This window comes from Corvus hawaiiensis, chromosome 1 (genome assembly GCF_020740725.1).
Source record: "Corvus hawaiiensis isolate bCorHaw1 chromosome 1, bCorHaw1.pri.cur, whole genome shotgun sequence".
Lineage (NCBI taxonomy): Eukaryota > Metazoa > Chordata > Aves > Passeriformes > Corvidae > Corvus > Corvus hawaiiensis.
In genome coordinates this window covers 55,071,331-55,096,435 of record NC_063213.1, presented here as the reverse complement: position 1 = coordinate 55,096,435, position 25,105 = coordinate 55,071,331, and the positions used below count along the sequence as shown (strand labels likewise).

General features: G+C 42.2%; 2 long non-coding RNA genes across 2 annotated transcripts; one reads left to right on the top strand and one right to left on the bottom strand.

Annotated features, from left to right (window-relative positions):
• Positions 1 to 293: 293 nt before the first annotated feature.
• Positions 294 to 18,079, bottom strand: LOC125326663. Its single transcript, XR_007203928.1, has 4 exons — positions 17,922 to 18,079; positions 14,078 to 14,171; positions 10,183 to 12,202; positions 294 to 7,351 (listed from the first exon to the last, which is right to left on the bottom strand). It is a non-coding gene; the product is annotated as an uncharacterized LOC125326663 (long non-coding RNA).
• A 36-nt stretch (positions 18,080 to 18,115) lies between these two features.
• On the top strand, positions 18,116 to 21,902 carry LOC125326658. Its single transcript, XR_007203927.1, has 2 exons — positions 18,116 to 18,307; positions 19,700 to 21,902. It is a non-coding gene; the product is annotated as an uncharacterized LOC125326658 (long non-coding RNA).
• Positions 21,903 to 25,105: the final 3,203 nt, after the last annotated feature.

Genomic DNA, 25,105 nt, shown 5'->3' with positions numbered 1-25,105 from the left:
TGAAGCAGGTGTGCCTCACATCTTGAACATTTCATATGTGTTCATTTCATTCCCTCTATTTTCAATTCCCATTCCCTCATATTTTGTTTCTTCCAACAATATGATAGCATAAAACAGCCAAGTTACAAAGCTTCCCTCTAAATGCCTGATTTAAATAAAGCATCCATTAATTTCTGAACCAATAGTGATACAACATAAAATAGTACATTATTTTCAGAATCTGGTTCTGCAAACATTAGACCATTAGACTAAAATATTCCTAATGTATAAATAAAGTCACTCTTGTGCATTAGTGTTTTCAAGCTCGAAGCCTTAATGCGTTATTTTAGAGTACAAATATTTTCCAAGGTGAAAAATATAAATGCTGCTATATTTAAGTCCTCACTAAAATGAAACACACACACAAAAAAATAGTGATGACGGCTTTTCTTCTTGCTAAAGGACTTTTACCAATTTTAACAGAACATCCTTAATATACACCTAGAATATTATGTGTATAGTAGGCTGCTACTCTGTAACTGGTTTGGCTGATTACAATGATTACACTAAGTTGGCACAATAATAGAGCTACCTGGTGAAAGTACTTCTGCAGAGCCCACAGAAATCTGCTCACTGAAGACCATATTGTGTGTTTGGAGGTCAGAAATTCTGATTTACAGAAATGACAGCTTTTTAACATTGCTTACATTTCTTTCAAAAATAAAATTGACTATCTTCCAAGTGTTTCTTAAAATAAAATTACAAAACCTTTTCCTATGAACTGAGATACTCCTTTTGCCAAACTTTAAGAGATAGTGTTATCTCTTGTATGGGCTAATCCAAAAAAGGTTATTTCAAAACGCATTAAAGAAGCAATGCTTTGCTCTCTGAGTGCGAAACGGGAAGTGTTTAACACCACTGGACTTGCCTGTGATCTGGATATGGCATTTGCAGAGGTGATCCCCTTTGCTGGAGCTGCACTCTTCCACAGAGAGTGTTGGTTGCACTTTGGCAAGCGAGAGGTGACCTCACACCAGCCATGAATGCCACCTGTGCAAGGGGCACACCTGAGCACCTCTGCACTCAGACTTCTTTGTAACACATAGATGCAACAAAGAAGAAAGCAACATCACACAACACCACTTCCCAACACACATGCCCCTCTGGCATCGAGGGCAGCTCGTTAATGGATGGTGAAGCTGTCATGAAAGCCCCAGCATCCTCTCGACGGGGGTCCCTCTGTGTGTGAGTGCATTGCACCCCTTTTTAAGGACTGAATGGCTGCCCACTGTGCCCCCTGGATGCATGCTGCCAATGGCTTTCTGTTGGCAAGAGGGAGAAACACCCTCATTCCACTGTGGGGAGAGTTAATTTGTTTTTAGCAAGCAATGACTACCAGTAACGTTTTCCAAGAGAGGAAATGAACCTCCAATTAATTATGACACTTGATTAGGTTACTTAAATTGCTGAGTTTTCAGCAAAATCAGCAGTGCCAACTCCCTGACACCGTATGTGTGATTCGATGGCCCTTATAATAATGCAGCTCTGCACACCTCCTGTTTTATGGACATTCCCTTTGCTGTTACTCAACTTCCATCTCATTAATAGGAATGTGAATTTCCACCTTGTGACTTCACAATCTTATTTGAGCATTGCACTGGTGATCACCAAGTGATTTTTAGGCAGTTTTACCTCCATGAAATGTTAATGCATACCCAATGAAACTAAACACAGGCCTGTGACTATAATATTGCCTTTGGTCAGTTTTATGTCAATTGAAACAGAAATGTGACTTCAAAGCCATTGAAGCAATGGGTGAGTATGCAAGGGAACATTGGCCTCCAATAACACAAAAGACCACTTTATTCAGAAAGTCTCATAGGAATTTCTTCTGATCATTAATAGTGTGTGATTTCCTTATTTGCAAATGGTAAGCGTGACAGTGGTAGTAGTAAAGCGGAATATTGAAAGTGGTGTACATGTTGTCATAGTGCTAACCCTGCTGAGAAGCCAATGTCTCTTCTTCCCATCCCAACACCTTCACCCCCTCTGAGATGGCAGCTGAGGGGAGCCCACAGTTCCCCTTTACTCTTTGGTGTCCTGGAGCTCTGTGCACCTTCCTCCAGCCCAACACCCCTTCCCATAATTTCCCCCATTTCTGAGCAGGGGATAGTTTTTAATTTGCACGCTAGGAATGAAAAATCTGTGGGCAATTACATGTACCACATTCCCTGATGGAAGTGGAAGGACAAATGGCAGATTGGAAGATGTAGGGTCCATGGGAGGTGTAACAATATATGGACCCATTTGGGTTGCACTGAGATCAAACCTCTCCTGTGGTCTGAAACCCTATTAAAAGACAGTTCTGGCAACCTGAGCAAGACTGTTTTGGCAGAAGAAAGCAGAAAATGAGGCATCTTTTATGAGAAGGTACAAATTTCAGATACATAAGTGTTGGGTGATTGAACATAGTGAGAACAGTGCTGCTATAAATTCAGCAAACTTTACCACATAAAAATGACCAACAGGGTCTCAGACTGTGAATTCCTTAGAACAGCAGAAATAGGTGACTAGGTGGTGGGGGGGCAGGAGGGGGGGGTGCGTGGAATTTCCATTTCTTCAACATAAACCCAGGAGCTCCTGAAACTCTGCATGACAAGTGACAAAGACCCTGCCTGGCAAATCACTGGTGGCTCTGGCTGCCACTCCTACACCCAGAGCAAAGATCCTCCACTGGTGGGTGGTAGGTAGGGGTGTGGAAGGGGACCACCACCCACCCAGCTACTCCCTACTATTGGATAAGGAGTTGTCAGTATCCCTGTAGTCTCCTGCTCTCTTCTGTGTTTATCCTGATCTCAGATCTGAATGTAGCTCAAAAAGATACATTCCTGCAGAGACTCTTGGCTTCAGGAATGAAAGACTTTCTGAAAAACAATCATTTCTGTCCAGAGACCTTGTGGCTAACGCCACAGGGTGTGCCCAGGTGGGGACACGCAACAGCTTGCGCAACAAGGTGTCTTTGGAAAACCAGCAACTATTTCCAACATTTCAGAGCAAGCAAAACCAGAACATCCTCCTGAAGGAGGAGTATCTACCCATGGGAAGGTTTCTCCACAAAGGACATCCAACTGGGAGCTTGCCATCACTTTCTAAAACAGGTATGTTGACACAGAGAGGCACAGCCCAGGCCCTGGTGCCGCTCTGCCTACCAGGCACTGGTGAAACACAGCACTCAGGCACAGGGAGCAGGCACAAGTGCTCATCCTGATGCAACATGTCCCTCCCTGGGAACACTGGATCCTTTGCCTCTGAGGTGACCACAGCCTGGATTCAATCTTTCTTACCCTCTTCAGTTCAGTGGCTGTTGAGGGGTTTACCTCTTTTGCATTTTCACATCTCTCTTGCTGTCTCTACAATTACATTTTTCCTTTTTCAAACTCACTAAAACAATATTTGACTTACCCCATCCCCTCCCAAATGAATCAATATATTTGTTTTCAAGATAGTCCAGAGGTAGATTAAAGAGGTTCAACTTCTTTCATGAACATTGGGCAGTCTCTCCAATCGCTTGAAGCTTCAGTAAGAGCAATCTGTGGTGAGGATTAACGGTACTCAGGACAGAGCTGATGCTGAAGTGCCTCAAACGATCACTGTTACTTGTCACTCATAGCTGTAAAAGTCACCAGCTTGCACCATGGACATATCCACACATGAAGGCAAAAACACTACTCCATAACCATTTCCCCACTCAAAACAGGGCACCTGTGTCTACCTGCTACCAGCACGAGTGGCATGTCTCTGAGGGGCAGTTTTGGCTGTAGGGATACTCCTCCCAACCAGACTCTCCCCACAGCCGACACCTCTGGGCACAGAGCCTCTGGTCTGACCTCTCACAGCTGCTCTTCAGGCATGTGGCACCTTCACTACATTAAGGCAGTTTTGTTCTGTGACAACTCTGTGCTATGTTGTCAATACACGCAATAGTTTTACTGTGGGGAATCTCTTTTGAGTTAGTTCCATGGTTCTTCCTTGACCCCTTCTCTTGCTTTCAAAATCTTTGTGGGAATGGCAAAGGTGAGCCCAGTATGAGACTCTTCCACCTACTGGAACTGCCTTCAGCAAAACCGAGGAGGAAGCCCCCTGAGTGCTCTTGCTAATATGACTTCCTAAGGGAAAAATCAATTTATGATCCCAATTCACAGAGCTGAAGCCCACAATATGGTTCCAGCAGGATGGACTGCAACCACTGGACTCCAACTCCTTGAAATTTGAGAATTTGTACATCTTGCTCAGTATTTTGAAACTTTGTATGGAATTTGAATCTAGTTAAGACCTTGTATTTGAATCTCTCTCTCTGCAGCCTTCTGAAGGAAGAGGGAAAGGACACCCATAGCCCTCATACACAGAAGGACCCAGCGGTTCAGTGGGGCCTGAGGAACAGCTCCGTATACACCACAAACAACCCTGTGGTGATTCCTTGCATCCATGGCTGCAAGATCATTTTTTCCTCATGTTCTAAGTCTCCAGGTTCTGATCCCACATTAATATGAAATTGACAAACACCCTTGGACATCAAGGAAGCAAAACCAGGAAGAGGCAAAGACCTGGGAGGCAAACTGCCTGACTTAGTGCCTTCTGTCATGGAAGAGGTTAGAGATGGCACAACATGAGACTCACGTCACACACCATTAATGCACAGCAAAAATCACTGCAGTGCTGAGCAAAAGGAAAACAGGAAAGCTATGGTGAGGAAAGACAGAAACACTCGTCTGTCCTTCTCCCCTTTAACATATCCGTATTTGCATCCTGCCATTCCTGCATTGCATCTATACCAACTCTCTCTCAGCCATCACAAAGCATCAAGAAGAATCTTGATTACCAGTTCCATGGCGGGCAGACCACTTAATTTGAGAGAGGTTCAGTTCAGAACCTGCTGCAAAAATGTACAACACAGATTTGTCTAACTTGAGCTTCCAGTTTCTCAGTCTTGCTCTACATTTATACTGAGGTTAAAAAACCTATCTCCTTATGGGACAATTTTCTTCATAAAGGAGCTTGAGAACTGCCATAAAATCACCATTCAACTGTCTCCTAGATGAAACAAACTGACCAAGTTCCCTATGCCTTTCAGGTATGGTGTTCTTCAGGTTAGGAAGAGAGCTCATTTCACATCAGCCTTTTCAATGCAGATGCAACCTGGATCCAGTCCATTTTATCCACTGAAGCAGAGCCAGTGTCCCTTGCTTCCTCCTAACGTCTTCACTCAGGAGACTCCTCTATAATTCCTTCTACCCGACCCCGAGCATCCACTATTTGTGGTTTTTTATGAATGGCCATCACGACCCGCTCCATCCTCTCCTGCAGAATATCCTGTGCGTTGTTTCAGTCTCACTGGCAGTCTCAAGGTGGGAAGGCCATGCCTGATGCTGTGCTTGTAAAAGCACCAAGCATGCCTGTTCTGACAGAAGGCTACTGCTAAAGGGTGTGTTTTCTCAATAAACAACACAACCTGCAAGCCCTAGATATCTGTGTAACATCAAAGTTATTTTTAAAAAGAACAGCAATTGCTAAATATTCCACAGGAACCACAAAAATAAAGAAGCCTATTTATAAATGTAATATATATACTCTATTTAAGATGAGTCATGAAGTTTCGGCAGCTCCATCAAGTTGCAATCAAATCTCTACTCATTGGCTTTATTACTCTTAACTACTTTTTAAACTGCTATAATTCCTCTAAGGCTAGCTCACCCCATGCCAGACCCTCTTTGTGGTACAGACAGCAAGCACCTACAAAGGGAGCAGACAGGCTCTGATGAGGCAAGCTTCAGCCTAGAAATGCCTAGAAATGACATCCTGGGAGACATGTACAGTACCATTGTAATCTTACTTATGCTCACAGGCAATGAAACATTACTTTGCTCTCTCTTCTAATGGACATTGATCATAGAGTAGCAGAGCAAGGAACAGAATCCAGTGCACATTTTAGTGAAATCCCTTAAATTTCTTAGCAGCTAATACTTCATCTGTGAAATGTCACGTCAAAGGCTGGGAGAAAGCCACATTCCTAGGCCGAAGCTGAGGCTCCCTGTAGCCAACACATAGTAGTACCCATCTTGCTGCCATCTCTGCACAGCCCATTTCTCTTCTGAGGTACCAGGGGTCAGCTGCAGCTGGAACCTGGCTCTGAAAACCCACATCTGGTTGCAGCACTGAGCACTCAGGAGCTGGGTCCTGTAGCAGGAGACCCAGAGAACTGAGGTCCTACCAGTTAGATAAAGTCTGCTTTGCACAGCACCCTCTGCAATTTTAATATGTCCCAGGAACAAAAAGAAAATAATATACCCTAAAAAGCCACTGAAGCAATAGTCTTGAAATGGATCCATCTATGTGACTTGTTACATTAGAGGTCTTGCCATTTCACATGTATAATTTGGAGTGAATTGCCCTTTACAGTGATTCAACCCGTGATGTGTTCACATACCCTCTCAGATGCTGCTTTCTGCTCAGGAGGGATTTTTACCCTTTCCCATTTTAACCTTCAGACAGAAAACAGGTGTTTTTTTTATCTTGCTGCCATGGTTTCCTTTTTGCCCTCATGTCCTTCTGGGATCCTCCTCCATGGCTAACTGCCAGCCAAAAAGAAAATGTGCTTGGGTCTCAGCTCTGCCAGCTCACACTCACCTGCACAGAGGGCACAACAGGCAGCTTGGGAAGGGAGGAGGAAAGCTAACATCTTAAATACTTCAGAGTAAGATTGACCAAGCTCTTCTTCCAGAGCTTACGCTTCTTTGTGCATTTCTGGCCTGAACCAGATCTTTTGGCGTAAGAAAGCAGTACCGAGCTGAGCACGACCAGAATGATTGCACCTTTGTTTTCCGGATATGCTGTTACCACCCAGCCACCCCACTGCTTTCCCTGAGGGAGAAGTAGCTGATAGCATCAGTTTGTTACCCAAGTCTTGAAAAACAGGGTCCAAACATTACTGCCAGCTGGACAGTATCACTGAACAGCCCGGTGACTGGGACAATTCCTCGTGTCAATCTTTGTTAGAGGCTTGCATTGTACAGTTCCACCACATCCTATTTGGACACTGCAAACCAATACCACGAGGAGGGGAAACACAGCCCATTGCCCACCTTCCCCAGCAGCCCTATCTTGCCTTTTACATCTTACACACTACCAGCTCCTGCGTGAAGGAAGGGCTTTTATTTTGCTCATGGCAGGAGGGACCCAAGGCAGGTGAAGCGGCTGGAGCATTGGCAGGGCTGGTTTTGCCTCCCGGGTGAGTCACCGAGCTGCCTCGCCTCCATCAGGTGCAGTGTAAATCCAGACCAGTGCCTGTTCCTTTTCATTAAGAGCCTTGAGTTCACTGCAGGAAAGATGAAAAAGGCTGGTCATTATCCATTACATGTGACCCATTCACTTGCTGATGGGCTGGTTTTCATCTCCCTGCCCTGCCTGTAGGCAAGCATCCCCCAATACCCTAATCTGCTTTTTTTGTTCTCCACCATTTATTTTCCTAGAAGCCTTGTCAATAATGGCTCCATTCCCTTTCCATGCCTCCCAGCGCTGCAGATTCAGAAGCCTTAAAGGGTTCCAGCTCACGGTAACAAATTCCAGAAAGTCTGACCGCTTATTATAAAGCCAGTGTAGGAAGGATTTGAGAAAAGCACGATGTAACAAGTGAGCTGGGTAAATGCAGAGCACACACAGCCTGGAAACGCTCGAAGGTGAACGGGAAAGGGGAGGCGGGGGCACTTGGAAGCCCATTAAATGAGAACTTATCATCCGATTTATGTAAATCACTTCAAATGCCTTCATTTATTAAAAGTATTAAGCTGCATTACTGTTTGCCTTTGGTCCCCTAATTTGGTTGCTAATGTCTAAAACAACTGTTGAAATTAATTTGGAATTAATGTTCCTATATAATTACTTAATGAATCTCACATTCACTGCCCTTAGCTCTCAGTTGACAAAGGATCTCACCCACCGCATATAAGAGGTTGGAATACTGACTGTGATTTTAAAACGGTTGCTAAATTATAGTTTGCAAATATTTTACATTCATATCACACACTTCATCTTGAAGGATCTCACTGTGTTTGAAATGTTATGTAACATTTATTCTTTAGTAAAATTCCACCACAAAAACTTTCTGGGCATCAATCTTCTTATTTCCCTGCATGCCTTGAAATTAAATCAAATTTAGCTGTATCATTATGCAAACAAAAAATCATACTTGCATTAAAAGATTATTATTAGTGCTGTAAAGTCAGACAGTTAAAAGACAGGAAATGCTGGAACTGAGACTGTGCAATATAAATTCCTTTTTCCATACATATGTATTCTCATAGTCTTTAATTTTATGATCACATATTTTCTTATATGTACCCCCTCCCTCAGGGGACTTATTAGTCCTTGTTAGTGTTCAGGAAAAAAACAGGATAAGAAAAAATAAGGTTCAAGAAAAAGCTAGCAGGGAAAAGTAGCCACTTGTGGAGTCCTTGCCTCATTCCTTACAAAAGCTGCAAAGGTTGTAACGCATGTTCCTCCTTTTCTGGGTGGCTGACTTGGTACCCCATAAATCCTGATCGGCAGAAATGCTGACTATGCACAGCAGTTACTACAGCTAAAGAAACATTCAAACATGCAGAGCATTTTACATACTACCAAACCCAGTGAAAGATGACGTCCTGGGATCTCACACTTAAAACAATCGTACTCTTCAAAGACGGGAAAACACTTCTCCCGTTCCCAGGGACAGTGGAAAATGTATTTGAGCAATTGCAAAACAGCCGGACTGCTGTGCTATGGAGAACCACGCTTATCCGTTCTGTACAGCACACGTGGACACGGCGCAGCAGGAGGGGAACAGGACACACTGTGACCCAGCAGCAGAAAATGTGTGGGGAAGCTGCTGGTGCTGTTGCATGAGCTAGCAGAGGGAGGCAGGAGCCGTGGGGGAAACAGCAAAGGCTATTCTGAAACAAAAGAGCTGAATTGAAGGCCTTCCAAACAGCCTTACTTTGGACTGCTCACCGTTTTGTGTGCTTCTCTGTGACTTTGCATTTCTTCTTAGGTGTGTATGGTTTCTTAAGGATCAAGGCAAAGCACGACTGCCAAACATTGGCAATCAGGAACCTTCCAGACCTTTCCTCCAATTTAGCTGAACAGTGCTTTGCCTCGAGACATCCTCAGCATCTAGGTCACAGCAAGTCAACCCTCCCCACGCTGTAGAACAGCCCCTGCTTCCTCATGTAGAGGAGAGCTGTAGACATGTGCCACATACCCCAGCATGGCTCAGAGTAAGGAAACTGGCCAAGGAAACACACCTTGGCTGAGGGATGGGCCACTGAGGAGGACAGGTCCCCAGACACAGGGCAACATCAACCTAAATCTCCTTCCCACAACAGGGAAGAGACTACCCAGCAGCCCACACCCAGCCATCGCCACACACACACACCTCCACATGCTGTCCTATTTTCTTAACTCGAAAGCCCAACCTCTCCCCTGCTCAGATGTTTGCCAAGCCTCCCTCTCTTCAATACATTCCCTCCCTTGATAGGATGCAGATCTTCCTTCTAAAATCTTTGTCTTCTCTTGATGTGTCCTTCCTCACAACCCCAAAGTCTTCCTATCTCCCACATTTCCTGCATTCCTTAGCTAACAGGGATCACTACAACACCTCCAGGAAGAACCTCCAAGGCAAACCTCTCCCAGCAAGACCAATCTAAAAAGTCAAGTCTCCAAGCACACAGGAATACTAGTTCCTTTTAAAGGTGAATAGCAGGTACATTAGGGTGAATTATACTGTGACATCCTGCCCAACCACCTCAACTTCCCTCTTGAACACCAAAACTGTCAAAGATGAACCAAAATGGGCAAAAAAGTCTCTAGCTTATCTCAAAACCAGTTGAGTTTTAAAATTTTTAGAAAGAAATCAGAAGTAGAAAGGTTCCCAAGTCATTTTTAAACTAGAAAGCATAAAAGGAACCATGTGACCACACAATAAACTTGAGGGGGGGGAAATTAAGTGGTAAAAAAACCCCAGAGGTAATTATACAGGCCATCAGCCCCCCCATGAAGTGTTTGATTTTGCAGTAAGCTACATTCTTGTAGCACTTTGCACATGATTTATTTATCCTTTGCAATACATTCTCTTAAGCAGACAGCATTACAAGACCGTACCACCAAACTGACCTTCACAGCAGATTGCTCTCCTTTTTTTCCAGCTGGGGGTTTCGTATCATGACGCAGCAGCTCAAGGTTAATACTGCAAGAGTGCAGCGCCACTACCTCAGCCTAGGCTTCCCTTTCAATTCTGCTTTTGTGAAAAAAGAGGGAAAGATAAAGATACTAATACAACTGAGGCTCAGCAAAAACAAAGCCTTCTTGAGGCAAAGATGCTTTTCCATCTCCATGGCTTCCTCCTGCTGCTTGCAATCAATGGGATAAGGCTGCTTTAGTCAGGTTTCCAGAGCCCTGTAATGGAAAGCAGCTGTCCCTATCCAGATTGCACCAGACATCTCCACAATTACTTTGTCATCTTCTTTTGGTCAGCTGCATTACTCAACTTCCCAGTACTCTGTGTTAATAACACCAGCAATCCCAGAACTGTACTCCACATACTTTTTTCTTAAAACCCCCAACACTAACCTGAGGATGTCTGTATTGCTATTTGCCACTCCATACACAGATTTTACATTTGTTATGTGTCAAAATATGAACTCCAGGACTTTGTATTCTACTGAAGTGGGCTGCATGAGCCACACATCTCAATGTGAACAATTTAAATTACTCTAGGGCAAGCCTACTTGAAAAGTCCTCCCCTTCTTTTCCCAAGCAGCACAGAACTGGACAAACTGACAACATCCAACACCATCTGAAACATTTAGTTTTGCAGAACCATTCAGATGGCAATGAAAGTTCTCAGTCTTTACACAGCTATCTTCAGTAAGCAGTAAGGGTCACAGTATCTCTTGCCTCCACCATTAAAACAGTACCACCTAATAATCCGGGGGAGGGGAAACTTCTTTGCATTTTGCATTAATAAATGTCATTATAACATAAGATACTCAGTTATTTAGTTAACAAGGTTAAATAACTGCATGTCCATCAACTATACCTTTATTCTGAAAGCTCACTTTAAGTAACAATTAAGTCTCTGTTTCTCTAGTGAACTGCTAAAAACCAAGTAGCTCATTCAAATTCCACAAGTATGTAACTATAGTTGCCCCTTTATTTAAAAAAACATAATTTAATTTGGAGCCATGGCTGCCATCTCCCTCTGTCTTTGCATACACCAGTTTTAACAGCTCCTTTGGGAAGCGTTCATGGAAGTGGTAATAGGTGTGGTAATTTCCATTTTCTGTTTTCTAGTTCAGAGAGTAATTGAATCCAGTCACTATTGCGATATCTTTCTGGCAAATCTTTGTTAGCCTCCATGAAATGAGCTGGAAGTTTGATTTCCGTTCTCAGCAGGCATGTTTGTGTGATACAGATGAACTGCTGTAACTGGCAAATTGGAGGCAATTTCAGCAGAGATTCCTAGGCTTAAATAAGCGCAAGAACAGAACTTCTTTCACCTCCAGAGAAGTCTCCTCTTTAACAGTCCTGAGAAATGACAGGACCAGATTGGAGAGTTGGGATTTCTGCTGTTGCAAGACACTTTGAAGTTTGTTTTATTAAACCAGCACGCACATGAAATGACTAGGAAAAAAATCCCAAGTCATTATGAAATAAAATCTTGAGGCAAAACAAGCTTTATCACTCCCTAAAACTGCTTTCTATCTCTGCTGCATTTTAACTGGAATACACAAGTATTTTATTTCCTGTGACAGCAACATTCACTGGTCTCCATTCCAGTTATACCTGTTTAGCTCCCCATGACAGCAGCTAGTGCAAGAGCATCAGCCACTGACAGACCATTAGTGGCATTCTAGGCAGGTCCGTGAATTCTGCCACACAAGGCATTTCAGAACCAAAATACAAGGTACCAGGTGAGTAGAGGCTGAATGTATGACTAGACTAAGATTAAAAACTTTATTTTTTATACAAAACAATAATAAATCCAAGCAGATAATGAACTAAGTGTGTCTTCTCATTTTCCATCTTTTCTTCTTTCTCAATAAAGTCTATCCACAGTTCAGTGTTAAACCACTCCATATTCTGCAAAAACTATGATGTTTCCATCTTGTATCCATGTTTTTCTAATTCAGCTCTGTATAGAAAAGAGACAGGTGTATTGAAACACATATACAATACCGTTAGATGTTTGATTTTTTAAAAAATTAAATATATTACACAATATACAATCATTTTAGAATAGCAATGTCATACTGTTTTTTGATTGATACCAATAACCTTAACCTCACTTACTCTGTAGTTCTTGGACTCCAGCTTTTTATCTTAGATCACTACAAGTGACTTCTCAGTGAAAACTCCAAATATTTGTTTTAATCACATTTATTGCCCTCTGACCCACCACATGGTACAAAGCAGCACCTATGCATCTGCAACATTCCAAATGCATTAGAATAACCAAAATATTATCTTATACATATTCCCAAGAATCTTATATATTATTCTCAAGATTTTCTTAAGTCAAATAAGTTCACTATTCTATTTGATTTAAATGCACGTGCTTCCAAAACAATTGTAAGCTTTTTCTTTGCTTTTAGAATAGTGCACTCTGGAACTTTTATTTACATCTTGGTGCAATACACCTTGCAGTGAACAATTCTGAGGGAAATGATTGTTGTCCTTAGCTGTAGCCAGAACAGCAAGTCAGGAACTACAATTGTTATCACTCCTGCCCTGCCACCACTTTGCTTCTCACCTGCCTCTGAACACACCAGCCAGGATGCATCCTATTTTATCCCCTAGTCTTACCATATGTGTATCTAGATATGGAAGTACAAATCTCTAATAATATTTTGGGTTAGTTTGCACATTTAGTAGTAGGGTTTTAAAAGTGGAGGACTGTAGCATTTGCTTTCTAGAGATGAAAGAAACATGCTACAACCAGGCAAACCACTGTATGGTCACCAATACTGCAGGCTGCAACTAAGGCCAATTATGGAAAGTTTGTCTAGATCAACTATGTCTATCAAGAATTACACTATTTCTTGGAAGTCTGTTTCATTACATATCAACCTGTTTTCCAATATTACCATTTAACTGCCTTTCAACCATATAAGAAATAACGATACCAACGATTTTTTATGCAGAAGATAAAAAAAGAATTGCTTTCTCTGGAGTACAAATCAACCCAGGAGTTTAAGCAGGCTGTATTACAGATAGTTTGCTCCTCATGCAACATACTGAGGGATTAATTATAAAATCTGGCTTTGTTCTGAATGCTTGCAACAATTTAAGTTATAATTATGCGTCAGTAAAGGATTACTGAAACTACAAGTGACAAAGAGGATTAAGCAACTGGTTTAGAGGTACCCAAATTGCTATCACTTTTTTTAAAGCATGTAATTAACAATTACTTTGCTGTTGTTGCTCATGAACAGTATGTTCATCACACAGGAAAGAACCTTAACGTTAATACAGACCATTAATCTCCAGAAAATTTGCCCATCTGGACAAAGAACAGCGGCGCTGTTTTAAAGCACAGACAGAAAACTGTAACATACTTTGCAGACCACATAGCACAAAAGGATAATCTTGGATGCCTTGCCATTAATCTTGGCAGTACAATTCAGAACTTTCACACACACACAGAAAAGTCATTAGAAAAGGATCCACTCATGTTAAATTGACTAAGTGTCAGTGCATCTCAATTTCCCATGATCTTTACACTGTTTGCATAATGGAACAAAATTCTGTCACCACAATGTCCTAAGGCATATTTCACTAGAATTATTAAAAGATGAAATGCTGATCAGTACTTCAGAGTCTTGTAATTCCTCAGTCTGGTTCTAAAAGGCTTTAAATAGAAAAGCAGAAAGTAGAACTTTCATTTCTTTCCATTTCAGATCTTTATTTTTTTAAAGTAAGCAGATTTTAAACTTTCAGATATTAACTAATCAACTCCATTTTAAATATTTTACCTGTCTTCTAGAACAGTAAGTTTAAATAAAATTACCTTAACTGATTGGAGAAATCATCTTCTACGTTGTCGTCATCCCAATTGTCTTCCCAGACGTGTGCATCTTCATCTTCATCTAAACCAGTCCAATCTAAAGACAGAAAAGCAAGTCTAAATATTGTATGCTGCATTTCTTTGGTACCATGTCTTACAATTAGCTCAGCCACAGAGAAAGGCAGACTTCTGGTAAATTTAACAGAGAAGTCTGGATTACATTCAAGTGTTTATGAGACACAAAAATCTGAAACACACCTCGCAATTTCTGTAATTACAACAAACATGAAACTTGGTGAAAAAAAATCATTACACACTTCACATCATGGCTTGCGAGATTAAACATTCCTAAGAGATATTTTGCATACTTTTGGATTAACTGTAGCATCATCCTTCCAGATGTGTATTTAAACACTTAATTCAGATTTAAAAAGTAAATATGTATCAGATGCTTTTGCCAAAACACAGACACATTCTCTGTTCCCTCGAATCATATGCAGTCAGTCTATTGATAAATGACAAAAAACTATCTGTGATGCAGAAGCAAAGGCAGATTGAGACGAGCATCTGCAAACAGCAGTTGATACCTCTAACCAGCTATTTCTGGGTTCCCAAGACAGCAAAAGCTGTCTTGCCTTTGTAAGGAAACACTTTAAGTCCATTTACTAACCTTATTTATATTTTTCCTATAATAAAGTAATCTGGCACATCACCCTTGACAAATTACAGATCACACACTTAATGCTTCATTATTAAAAAAAATTAAAATCAAACTAAATGGTTTAGAAAAATAATGAAAATGAAAGGCTCAGAATCACCATGAAGACATAAATTGGCTTACTTGATCTTTTTTTTAGTTTCTCGGTTTATTCCTACTGAAAGACACAGTTTTTCAAATGTTAAAAAAAAAGCCCCCTAATTTTGACACTTGCAACTTTATATTTTTCAAAGTCTGTTAGTGCCTTTAAAGAGATAACACTGTTCTTCTCCTTCCATTCTGGTAAGCCATCTGCTGCCCATCCACAGAAAGCTTTGAGGACTAAGGCCTAAAGTAACGTTAAGCACTGATGGAGGTACGGAGGGAGTAGGGGAGAAAGTTAGTGGGATAAAACATTAAAAACTAATTCACTGTGAACAACTAACTTTCTAAGAATGAAGCCTGGTCTTTGCATTTTCTCCTCCTTTTGCTAACACTGACAGGCAACAAAATTAATATTTGAGATTCACCAGGACAGGAAAATCCATTTGTCACTGATTAAAGACACACGTGTGGAAGGCATTACAACTAAATTTCCCTACTCAAATAAATCATATAATGGGAAAAGATGAAGGAGCATAGAAATTGTGCTGTGAGAGCAAAAGAAAAAAACTAGGAAGAAAAAGTGAAGAAAAAATGCTGTATATAAAAATGCTTTATTTGGATTTAGTTGCATGGGTAGTTGTTCAAAGGGAAGGGCTTATATTTTACAACTACCTGCAATAAGCTTTGTCCTTGACAATTTATAGCTCACTGATATTTTTGTCAAAAAAAAAAAACAAACCAACTTTACCAATTATCTGGATTTTGAAGACAGAAGAAACAAAGCTCAAAGAACTTAAAATTAACACAAAGTCAAACTTTTCTATCTGCAAACATACAAGTAGCTCAGACAGAACTACAAGATTGAAAAAAAAAAATCTCCCAGTAACTCATATCTAGCACAACAAACAGCAGCTTCAGTCATAAAAGGTCAGCTGGGCAGACTGCAAAAAGATGCTCTAAATCACACTGAGTAAAGAGGAGTCAGGACCACATCATCTTCCATGCTGGGGTGCGGAGGAGAGTGAAAATAAAGTCTAAATTACATTCTCATCTCCGTAGGAGAAGATTCTACAGCATCTGTATATTGATACTATTACCCCAGAATTGTGTAATACAGTTATTATTCCCCGCTACATTATATGCTTGTGACTAAACAAAAGCAAAAAATGGTAGAGCATTATCTGGGACTGAAAGTATTAAGATTACTTGAGAGTCCACTGCCATTAAGTATTACTAATATACACCAAAATTATAACCATGTCATGGCTGGGCTTCTTAAAAATGTGTTTTCACATCCTGATCACTGACTGTTTTCTTTTGCACTTGGGAAATAAAAAACAGTTTTCAGGATTTTAGGGTTTTTTATCCCCTGCTCTATCACTTTACACATCACATTTTTATATTCTGAAATGCACTGTATAAAAGATTCTTAAGTCACTCATTTACATGTGGTTTTCTCTACTATAGCATACTTATGCTATACTGCTAAGTATCCTATAAAAATTGGGCAAGTCAGTTTTTGATACATAACTTGATTTCATAAATTGTTTAAGTAAATTTTTAGGTTGGAATAAACCCCAAAAGCCGGTGTTTTCATCCCTTAACATACATTCACATTATCTCATTTCCTTTGGATAAAAACTGGGTAATACAACACATAGTTCTGCTATTGCTAGAAAGTGGTGTTTTAATTTGAAAGAACAACAATTAAGAATGGGCTTGAGCCCAGTCATCACAGTTCTTTCCTAAGTACTACAGATAACAGTCAAAGTGGTCTGAACACTCAACATCTCAAAACTATGACTCCACTTGAGGATTCAAATAAGCCCCTTTAGAGGTTCTTATTTTCTGCAAGAAAGAACATCTAGAAGCCTGATGATGGTCACTTTTTAAGAAGTCTCTGTTCTATCCAGTCTGCACAGTACTTTTAGCATTACAGCTAGAGTCAAGTAAAACTAATTTCACCTTCAGTAATACTCCAATTCAGTGCTCTGGCCAATCAAAGGACCAGAAGCTTCAGAGACTTCCCCTATTGTGAATACTTAATTTACATTAAGATAAACTTTTTTTTTTCCTGTTTAGGAAACACTTATGAAAAAGAAAGTATAGTCTTGTAAGTTACTTTAGCTATTATCCTAACTACGTCATGAACTTTCTCTTTCAGTACACGCAAAAATATTAATTTTAGCAGTACTGAAGGGTTCAGAACACCTAAGGCTTGTAAAGCCATAGAAAGATCACATGCAACAAGGACGTTAGAGAAAAAAAATCCTGACGTTACATTCATCGTGTTATACATCATGTCTCATGATCCACAGCTTGAGACAATCCCAGAACTAAGGACATAAAAAGCCAACATGCCCTAATAGGGATGTTTCCAAGACTATCTCTGTCAAGGGTCACTGAGTTGTTTTATTGAATTTAACTTCCTTATTAAGTATATCTGTATCCATGAAAAGCAAACCAGCATATACATATCTGTGCTTCAAAGGTAAAGAGATTCAGAGTAACTACAGAGCGCATTATTTCCTTTTCACACATTTTTCCATCCTACGATCAGTTTCCAGCCCTCATCCCTCCTCTCCCTCGCGATTCTCATCTCCAGTGCCAAGAAGCAGTAAATTTCTCCGGCACTTGTTCCCGGCTCTCTCGCACAATGACACAGCACTTCCAGCGCGATGTGCCGAGCGCAGTGACACCGGCACAGAGCCGTGCGCGGGCACCACGATCGCGCTCGATCGCGGCTATGACGGGGCTGCAGCCCCTGCCCGGGCGGGGGCTGGGCAGGGACCCGCGGGGCACCGAGGAAGCTTCCGCGGGGCTCAGCCCGGCCCTGCGGAGCGGCAGCACAGCGGTGCCCCGCGGAGCGGCCGCAGAGTCGCGGGGACCCGCAGCGGGGACGGTGCACACGGCGCCCCAGAGCCACCGCCGCTCCCGCCCGCCGCGTCCTGCCCGCCCCGGCCGGCCCAGGCCGCGGCGGTCCCGCCTGCAGGCCGCGGCCTGTCGTGTCCTGCCGTCCCGGTCCGTCCCGCCCCCGCCCGGCACCTTCAGCCGGGAACTCCTCAAACTCGTCGTCCTCCTCCAGGAGCCCCAGATCCACCGGCTGCTTCTTTTCCGACATGCTGGGCCCGCACCGCGTCCCGCCGCCCCGAGCCTGCTGGGATCCCGCGGCCACCGCCGCGCCTGCGCCGCTGCCGGGCCCGGCTCCGGCCCGCGCCTGCGCCCTGCCGCTCCCGGGTCCCGGCTGCTCCCGGCCCCGCCCGCTGCTCCCGGGCCCGGACCGAGGCCGGGCTCAGGTACCCCCGCGGGAAGTGCCGCTTCTGTCCTCAGTGCTGTGGGAAGAACAAGCCCGTTCCCTGCAGCGTCAGGCCAAACTGCACAGGCCGCTGCCGCTACTGAGTGCGTCTGTTCTCTACATTCTTACATCACTGGTTTGTACTCAGGCAAAACCTATCGAGTATCAGCCTTGTCTCCTTAATCTGTTAAGTCATGGTGTTAGGGTTTTTTCCCTTCTGGCACTTCGACATAATGTTTCAAAACGCCAGGGGAGGTTTAGGTTGGACATTAGGAGGAATTCATTCACAGAAAGAGTGATTAGACGTTGGAATGGGCTGCCCAGGGAGGTGGTGGAGTCACCGTCCCTGGAGGGGTTTAAGGAAAGCCTGGCCGTGGCGCTCAGTGCCATGGTCTAGTTGACAAGTTGGTGTTTGGCCACAGGTTGGACTCGATGATCCCAGAGGTCTTTTCCAACCTGATTGACTCTGTGATTCTGTGAAAACTTATAACTAATTTGCTGTCTTTTAAATTCCTTGTCCATCACATCGGAGAAACAACCCAGCAGCTTAAAAGAGAGGGTTTGACTAAGCTATTCACTAAGAGTTTAGGGTGTTACATGAAAAGTAGAAATGCTATGGGTTTTTATTATTCCAAAGTGTATTCATTCACTTAAATCTAGATTCTGTTGATGATATCGACAAAGGCAAAGTTCAGCACTTACTAGCCTGAACAAGTTTGTGTGCATGGCAGCACCAGTGGCTTCTCTCCCAGCAATCACCTTACAACAGTACTGCCAATTTGGTGGAGGGGCTGGGATTTTTGTTCTGCGAGAAACTGATTCACAAGGCAGTGACTTTCACAGCTGGGTTATACTGTGGCCTAGGTTTAAAGTCAGGAAAACAACAAAACACTGGTGTGGGAATTCATATATCATTGAGTTCGAACCCAGCGTAAGCATGTTCTGCCATGCAGCCACAGGTAAGGCGAGGTGGGAAATGAGTCCTTCTGCCAGGTGAAAGGCCTAATCGAGCGGTTACATTCTAGTTTTTTGTGACAGAAGGACTGACTGGCAGTGATGACTGTGAAATCATGAAAACTCTGGTTTAATAAATCAGTATGTGAAATCTTGTGGTAACTTAGCTGGGATTATCAGCAAGTCGTGCATTTTGGAATAATAGATATATTGCTCCAAGCCAGTACAAGATAAAGTCATAAAGTGGATAGGGGTCTGTCATATCAAAAGCTTGCAATGATCCATGATCATTCAGTTACTAAGGCTCGTATTCAAACCCTCTGGTTTTTGCCTAACCTAGAACCTGACTGAACTGTGAAGTCTGGATCACACTGGGGAATAATGAGATACTCAGTTGCACCTAGATTATCCAAGAAAGAATGTAACTTGGAAACTCCTATGGACAAGTAGCTTCAAGTATCCCTGAAACAGGAAGCAGCCTGACCTTGTTTCATAGACTTTCCCTACATATCTGCTGTAGAGAAAAGATTCAACAGTTCTTTCCGCCCCTTCTTTCTCTTCCTTCTCTCCCAAGCTGCTGGTTAGGAAGCTCTGGAATGCCCATGAAAAGAAGAATCTGCACTTCCCAAGAGAATATGGCTGGCCGCTGCACAGTGAAACAAGTAAAATCAAGGACTCCTGAAGCAGTGCCGTACTGATGTAGAGTCGGACCAGAATCAGTCTTGGATTTGAGGCCTCCTATGCATTTCCCACCTATGGAGATGAGTATTCCTGTATCACCAGTTACCCAGACTTAATCTTGTGTTGCCACAAAAATCTGTAGTGTCCAAACCTCCTCCTTTACTATGAATCTCAAATTTTTGATGGTTCTCTTAAATTTGTGGTTTCTGGAGTTTTGTCATTAAATAAGGAGCTTGGCTCTTGTTTAAAGATGAGAAAAGTTTGTAGCCAAAGCAATTAGAAATTAGCTTAGAAATATGAACAAAATTTGTTTCAGATTTACCTACTTTACTTGTAAGATTGCTTTAAAATTATGATTTTAAAAATAAAAACTCTGAATCCATTGGTTTAAATCCAATACCACAGGTTTTGTAAACCTGGAATTTCATTAGCTTGCCTAGCCTTTTTAGGAGATGAATGCATGAATGCAGACCTCACTGTCATTTCCCAAATGCTTTAACTCTCTGCTAGTAAGATCTCCAAGGGCATAGGTATCTGGCATGTTGTGTTTCTCTCATCAAGGTATGCCCATCCTCTGTTGCCTGAAGGACCTGATCTGGGAGGCATTCTCCAAGCCAGCCTGCTAGACCTTGCAAAAAAAGTTCCCAGAGGGCAAGGCAACAGGCTTACCTTCAGATTTCCACTATGTCCAAGCTGGATTTGACCTGGTGTGAATGCCAAGTGTTTGCTGGTTGTTTGGGGATCAAACTCCTCCAAAGTATATACAGGTATTTTCACGCATGGTGGAGCAGATTTGACAAGTAAACAACTCTGTCTGCAACAGCAAATAGCCTACCAAGGAGAATCTCCTGGCAGCTGGTGGATGGGTATGACATACCATATCCCAGATGTATGTTCCTAACAACCAGACTATACAGTAAGCAAATAGAAAGAACTTACTCTCCTGCAGGTAGCTGTTAGAAAACACAGTTTTTAGTGCCAATCTTGTGGCTGGGATTTCTCAGCAGAGGCACGGGATTAAATCATATTTTCTTAAGGTTTCTTACTGGCCTTCTTAGGTAGCTTCCAGTCTGTAGGCTTTGTATATCCCACACTTCACTGCCTCCAGGAAGCATTTGAGGAACTTACATCTCTGCACTGAGAAAAGATATCTTCAAATTCCACAAAGCATCACAGCATGTAAAAATGTGATGATGCAGTTTATACTACTCAAGCCTTTTGGTGGACCCAGCCCCATGGAATAGTTTTAATTCTTTAAGGAAAATAGCATAAGGATTCAGCTGTCCAGAACAGATTTTCCAATGTGGAAAATTTGCAGGAGGGTGTCCAAGCTCCAAGCATGATCAGAGCTTGATAGTTTCTGAGTGGACCGTAAAGAATAAGAGTTGCCTTTCAGCATCTACCCTATGCAGTGAGAGTGGGGAAAGGCCATGGATACCTCTAAAGAGCATACTGCCAGTGATTTTTGTTTGATCCTTCCCCTGTCCCAAGACTGGCAGCAACCTTTACAGTCACCAAGCCTGTATCTCACATGGACACAGGATGCACAGAGCAAGGATTACTTTTGATCAAATTAGGGAAGGCACTTCCTACATTCCCAAAACAGCATAAGGGATCTGCTTTCTTGGAGCTGCAGCCCCTGCACAGTACACCAGCTACATGCTGAATAGGTTGGTTTTCCAAGACCAAGAGCCTGACAATATTGTGTGCTTCAGCAGAGAGATCTACATGCCTGTTGCATGGAAATTCAAGGGAAAAAATTCCTATAGATTTCAGTGGTTTGGGATATGACTGTCTCTATTAAAATCTTTAGTTAAATATACCCTTAAATGGTAACATGTTGGAAATAATTGAACAAGACAATCCTGAGTAATTCATCAGTACCTCTATTATTCTTTCCAGAGTTCCACATCAGCTATTTACACAATATGATTTGTTTTAATTTTTTTATTCAGCATGTTTTATGCATTAGTATCAGAAAAGCCTGTCTTTCTCTTGGCAAATGTTACTGCAAGTTGTCTAACAGGGAGGTGGATTATGTAGATTTATTTATTCAGAGTGTAATTTGAATAAATAAAAAATGGAAATAAACCTTTTTTTTCAGAATTAGAGCCTTTTTTTTTTCTTTCAAGGTGAAACAAAAAGTGTTTGTAGTACACTCATTAAAATTTCCAGATTATTTTTAGGTGGACTACTATTCATTTCAATGCCTGGGCCAATTTTCTTTTATTTGGATGCTTTAATGTCTGAAAGCATATTCTGAGGATAAGATTAAGAAGAGAAAATAGAACAGGTTGGAAATTAATTTGCTTATAAGCAGTTAAATGTGTTCTGTTGAAAAAAACCCTCAAAGCCGTATCAAGTATTTTAGATAAATTGAGTATACTGTTGTTTTGGAGGTCTGCATGGTTCCAGGCTACCATACAGTGTCTATTCAGAGAAACCCCGTGCTGCAAAGAAAATTGGCATAGTATGTGGACGGATCAATATCATGTGAAATCTGGATACAGATCTACATCTAATGGTCCTCCAGCTCAGACATCTGTCTCATATCAGTTGTGCCTGCAAATCTTATCTGGGTGGGAGAGGGACTGTCTTATTTATGGTCCAGGCTGTTAGATATCCAGGAATGCACCTAATTCCTGAAAAAAAAAAACCAACCAAAAAAAACCCCACAGGAAAGCTTATTACCATTGTTACCATTCAGAATGTGTGAATTTCTGTGCAATGCAGAATATCTATCCTGTAGTGTGTTGGGCAGTCCAAGCACTGACTAATGCATCCTAGGAATCCCTTCAGAGATAGTGTTCTGTATCTCAGGATAGTACTGCATGTCATGCTGTAGTTTTTTTGGATTAAATTGAAGGAAAAAAGCGTATCCCACATTCAGTGCATCTGGAAGTGGGGCACGGATTGCCCTGCTTCTTTCAATAGCTCTGCACAACTCTGGACCCATGGCATTATTCCTGAGGTCAGTGCCTTTGGTTTGCCACTATTTGTTTACTCATGCCTGCAGAGGTCCTCTTTTTCTCTCCAGCTGCTCCATCATTCACCAGCACCTCCTGGTAGCCCACCCTGCTCCCACAGCCCATCCGTTCTCAGAGCTGACCCTCACTGGGGTCAGGATGCGATTAGGTGGCTGCAGATCATAAGGAATATTAATCACAAGGAACACTTAGATGTTGCTTTACAGACTTCCTTATGTGAAATATACTGTGGCAAGCTATCAGGTTACCAGTGGCTGAAATAGAAACAGTTCTCTCTTTGCCCTTGACAGTCAAAAGAGGGTTTGATTTATTTTCTCATTTTCACTCAGTCTAAAGGCAGCTGGGCAGTATTGCTACAAAGCTCTAGCTGTGTGTCATTGTAATAGGGGCAATATGTTTGTTCACTTCTGCTCTCTTCCTCTGTCTAATTGTTCTATTGTCTTTCTGTTTTCTCTCCACATTGGGGCTGACAAAATGTCTCCCTGGGTTTAGCCCTCTAGCCAAAACTTAACGGGCTCCTAATCAAGAACTAACACCACCAGCAGGCTATTTCCTGCCTTTGTTTACCATTCCTGGTATCATCTTTCTTCTCCTCTGAGTCCATCATTACAAATTTTCACTGTTATTTTCCTTTGACTCTTCCTCTGTATAAGGTGCAGGAATCTTCCTAAATATTGTTCCCCTTTCATTTTCTGGCCACTTGATCTCTGGCCTCTCAGCTCTACATCCTGGAAGAGTACCAGATACATCCAGAACCAGATTTTACAGAGCCAAGTAGCCCTGGGATAACTGTGTATTCCATGTAGCTGTATAGGCAGAATGTTTATTGCCGAACCATGATGCAAATTGTAAGGATGTTTTGAACATAAAAGGGATAACCACAATGGAATTAACCACTAGGTACCTTTCACCATGACTTGAATTTTGTTGCAAGAATCAGGGTATATTCAGTTGCCTAAGCAAAGGTTTCTAAGATCAGTTGAAACGCCCTAAAACACAGAGCCACTTGATGTAACCTGGGAGACCCTGGCCCTTCCCAACTGCAGCTGGAGATGGGGCAAAATACCCCAGGGTTTCTAAAATGACATCCGTTGCCTATGTTTAAGTGACTGAATTCTGACCATACATTGAAATAACTGAGTTTTGTACTTAAGTGTCCTGTTCATGTTACTACACAACTGACTTAATTTATTCTGCCGTGGCTGCCCTGAAAATACTACACTGTGGTAACCTCAACAGGAGATAGTCACTGGATAGGTTGACTCTTAGGAATCAGGTGAACAGAGTAGGCCTTTTTTTCCATCTCAAATATACTTCTACCTTAACATATCTAAGGTGGCATCAGGATGAAGTTCAACCCAAATAAAATCAAATGTTGTAGCCTGGGAATTGTTACTAAGCATTATTTCTGATGTTCAGATAGGTAAGCAGGGCTATTCATTAGTAATCCTGGCAAGCTGTGGGACTTTCTGATACTTAGACTGTTTCAAGAGCCAGAGTCAGGCCACTGAACTTGAGGCCACCCTCACCTTAGGGGACTTAGACAGCCCCTCTCTACTCTCAGTTCAGAAAAGAGATAAATGGGCTCTTCAAGGTGGAGATTCAGAGCACCTGGGTTTGAATATCAGCCCTGAAATGTAATTTGAAGGGACCTATCTCATCTCTGACTATATTAGGAGGACTTGCCCCATAATTATGTATGAGAAGTCAGGAGATGGAAATAATCTCTTACAAGTTCAGGTAGCAACAGTCATCCTTGTTGGCCACATTTCTCTGACAAAATTCTTCCAGGGCAGTTTTAGCCCTAAATGTATCTGTTTAGCTCACTTAACAGCTCAGCAATGCCCCCAGGAGCTTCTCCAGTGTGTCTGGTGGGAGCTGGCACTAGCAGTCTGTCACTCAGAGCATGCTGCTGGTGTTGGCTTTGCTGTGCTGGCAGGCAAGAGTGTACTCGCTGCCCTTCCAACCCCTTGGGGCCTGCTTGTCACCAGCCCTGGCTGTCGTTCAGCTGTTCTGCAGTGCCACAGGCAGCACAGCCTCAATGCAGGGAATTCCACTTAATTTAATTTATTGCCAGTTAACACAGCCTTTTAATTACTGATTTGTGTATGGAGGGGAAAAAAGAAGACATATACAATTGAGCAAACACTTGGAATTACCTTTCCTCACCTTTCTTCAGGCTCTGCTTCAGTCAAACACCTCTCCTCCCTCCTTTCTCACCTCAGCTCCCTTTGTTTTTGCTGCTGGTTCCCACTTTCCCTCCCTCCCCATCCCTTCAGTGAGCTGACGGGCAATTGGGGTCCAGGTATGTT